The sequence below is a fragment of the Vombatus ursinus genome, unplaced genomic scaffold (genome assembly GCF_900497805.2).
Source record: "Vombatus ursinus unplaced genomic scaffold, bare-nosed wombat genome assembly UNPS02014807.1, whole genome shotgun sequence".
Taxonomy (NCBI): Eukaryota; Metazoa; Chordata; class Mammalia; order Diprotodontia; family Vombatidae; genus Vombatus; species Vombatus ursinus.
This window is the reverse complement of record NW_020954585.1, coordinates 14,774,396-14,778,384: the sequence shown is the minus strand read 5'-3', so window position 1 is coordinate 14,778,384 and position 3,989 is coordinate 14,774,396.

Sequence of the window (3,989 nt, the reverse complement as noted above, 5' to 3'; positions counted from 1 at the left end):
AGAGAGAGAGAGAGAGAGAGAGAGAGAGAGAGAGAGAGAGAGAGAGATCTCATAATGATTTGAGGGAGTAGAGACTGAGCTTCAGTTATGAAAGGTAAAAAAAAATAGCAGTTCACAGTTATAATCATAAAAGTTATGAAGGAAAACATTAATGTGGGAAGAAGAAATAGTGGCAACCAAACAACTTTATTTAGCTAAAAAACTAGTCTGAATGCTGTTTTTGATGCTTATATAGGTGGACAAACAAAAGTTCTTATATAAATGTGTACATAAAATAAAGCTATCTATATCTATATACATACATATATGTTAGTGTATACATAGATGTGTGGGCATGTATGTATGTGTGTTTATGTATGTATATACAAATCTCTGGATCTTCCAGAGAGATCTATTCCTAACCAGATAGAGGTATCAATGATTTTATCTCAACACAGTTGCTTTGTTTCTGTAACTTAAATTTTTCATTAGAGGAGTTCTTCACTGGCTCATGAAGCAGTCAACCCAAGTCTATCTCCCATTGAAGAAAGAAAGCTGTGTGCCAAATGAAAAAAAAAATGAAAAAGAAAGAAAAGGAAGGAAATTGTCACAAGGAAATCCTAACTAAAAATCATCAGAAGCACTGAAGTAAAAAGTGAACATTTAAAAAAAAATCTTATGATTCAATACATGGAGTAAGAGGTTTTGAAGCAACATCTCCAAAAGAAGATAATTTTACTGAAAGAAAAAAACATGCCTAGATATGTAGAATGGAGAGTGAAACAACTCTAAGATATCCAGGGGTGATTTAGAATTTTAATAAAATGCTGAAGGAATAACAAATCTAGTATGCCAAAGGGCACCAAAGTTCAATTAGTCTAATCGTATCATGTTATACATAAGAAAACTGAGAAACAAGGATGTTAAACAGATTTTCCATGGGTAATATTTGTAATGAGAGTCAGAGGTGGGATTTAAACCCATGAACTCTCACTCCAAAGCAAGTGGTCTTTCCATGGAACTATACTATCACCTTCTGAGAGAGAGAAATAAAATATAAAATGAAACAAAAGAGCAACAATTAAAAGTAGCTAGTATTTATATAATGCCTACAATGTGCAATGCATTGTGCTAAGTCCTTCACAACTATTATCTCATTTGATTATCACTACTCTAGGAGCTAGGTACTATTATTATCCTTATTTTATATATGTAGAAACTCAGGAAAATCAAGATCAAGTGATTTGCCCAGGGTCACATAGTAAGTGTGTTAGTAAGTGTCTGAGGGTAGATTTGAATTTAATTCTTCCTGACTCCAGGTCCAGCACTATAATCAACTGTGCTACCTAACTGACCCCAAGAAGTGAAAGTAGTTAAGTTTCCATAATACAATCCCACAGAAAAAAAATAAACATGTAATGGTTGTATTGTAGACTCCCAATGCTTCAGTGACTAGTGCATTCATTTCAAAGCAATAGCCTTCATAGCATACCAGTAGAGAGAAATAAAGATACCCCTACTTAGGCTTTGTTTTGTCAGCTCTATGTGGAAACTACAAAAGCAGCAAAAGACACAGATTATTGCTATGGTTAATAGTAAGTGTTGCAGAGTCCCATCTAAGGTCTTCATCAGGTACTGTAGCATCTCTCACAATAACATCATGCTCTCTCAGTAGCAACTCAACCAGACTTTTCTATCCCTCAAATGGTACATGATCTCCATGAATTAATTTCTCATGGGAAACAAAGCAAACAGAAGAAAATGGAAGAAATTAATAAGCAAAAACAAAAAAAACCTCGTGATTAAATTGTTTTATAAATTAATTTGCCACATTGTATTTCTTCATTTTTTTAACCTCAGAAGAAAACTCAAGAAAAAAAACAACATGACTCTTAAATTATTGCATGACTCAAGAAAAGAGAATGGAAACAAAGGACCCAAATACTTCCTTTGAAGAATTTATAAATTAAAATTATTTACAAGTGTTAGAATTAAAAGGAAAAATTCAAAATAATAGGATTCACAGGCTACTAATAGAGAGAAACTTCAGGACTAAAACTTAGAGAAACATTAAACTCCAAAACTCTGAGACTGATGAAAAATACTGTAAATATTTTGTGAGAGACAAATCAAATGCCAAGGAACCTGAGTAATAATACTTTATGAATATATATAGAAATAAAGAAAGAAATAAAAAATTGGAACATGATATTTTTTAAAATATAGTTTTACCAAAGAATAACTTATGCTGTTAAATTGAACACATATATTACTCTAATGTATTATGAAAGAATTATAATTGGAAAAAAGAGACTTTCAACAAAATGTTGAATTCTGAAGATTCTTATTAAGAAAACAAGAATTATGTAGATTCTTTGAGAAACAAAGAATTTATTACAAATTTAAATAAGGTCAACAAGATTTAACAACTCAGAACATGTAAGTGATGGATCAGTTCTTACATTCTTGAATGAAAAAAAAAGGATATGATTAACCCTTCAATGTTCCATTCATTCTAAGGGTCAATGAGGTAAGCACTGAGGAAAGTAAATGGTATAGTGGTTAAAGTGAGAGACTTGGATTAGGAAGGCTTGAGTTTAAATCTTTCCTCAGAGACTTATTGTGTATGTGACTCTGTGAAAATTATTTAATCTCTCCCAGCCTCAGTTTCCTATAAAATGAGGGAAATTGATTCAATGGCATTCAAGGGCTCTTCTAGTTCTAATTCTATGATCCTGTGATTATCTTATCCTTTGACAATGAATTTGAGTGTCTAAATTGCAAAAGAAATATTAACAATGGACAGTAACAACAATAACAGGAGAATTAATGCAATCCTGAAATCAAAACTGAATGGGGAAAATGTTTAAATTAGTTAAATAGTGCAAAATATCATTATTAAAGATTGTATTAACATACATTTTTAGAATTGTAAAATAGACCTTAATGATTTTGAAATATACTCACAAAAACCTATATGATATTAACAAATCCAAAGCCCATTATCCAGAGCCCATTCAAGATCCTTTACAACTCTAACTCCATGATACCATGACAATATGCTTGAGTGTCTAAACTACAAAATTATATCCATGACAAATAACAAACAACAACAGACCATAATCATTTTGAACATAACTTCACAAAAACATGCACAATATTAACAAAATTCAGGGTTCATCTTCTTAACATAGCTTCCTCATCAAAAAGAAGAAAATTTATAGATATCCTTAGGGCACATGAACAAAAGGTCGAAAGCATAAAGAAGTACTTTTGGAACAAGCAGGTAGTGTTTCAACAAACAATAGTAAAATCCCAAATCAGAGACATGTTGTATTTTTCTAATGTAAAGTGATTTACTTTTAGACAGAGTAATTAAAGACTACAATTCAATCATAGAAGTAAAAAACCAACGAAGTATTTTACTTGTTTCCTCCCAGATTCAAGATTGGTTCTACTTTTAGTAACATAAGGCATCTATTACTAAGAATAATGATAAGGATAAGATTATTAACAAATCATCCTTACATACAATAATTATGAGTTTTCCTAATTTTTACAAAACATTTATGGCTTATATCAATAACAATATCTATAAATACTTAGAGGTTACAAACAATTAATTAGCTAAGGAGCAATAGCAGAATGCAAAAAGACTTTGCAGCATTATTAAATTGGTGATTATTGAACAGGGTGCTTAATAAAACAGTAACATTTATACTACTTTTGTTGATTATCACAAAGTCTTTTACTCAGTACTGCATCATGCCTCATTTGTGCTTTGCTACTATATAAAATAGACTCAGGCACAATAAGCAGAGTAAATTATCTGATACTGTTTACTTAAGACAAACCAATACAAAAAGATAAAGAACAATTTATAATAAGCATATATTTTTAGGGACAAAATTTCAGTCCATTATGGTACTGTCTAGTGTTAAACCCACTATCATCACTTCTAAACTAAATTAAGCATGGCTTTCATGTTAAATCAAAAGTTCCTATTAATC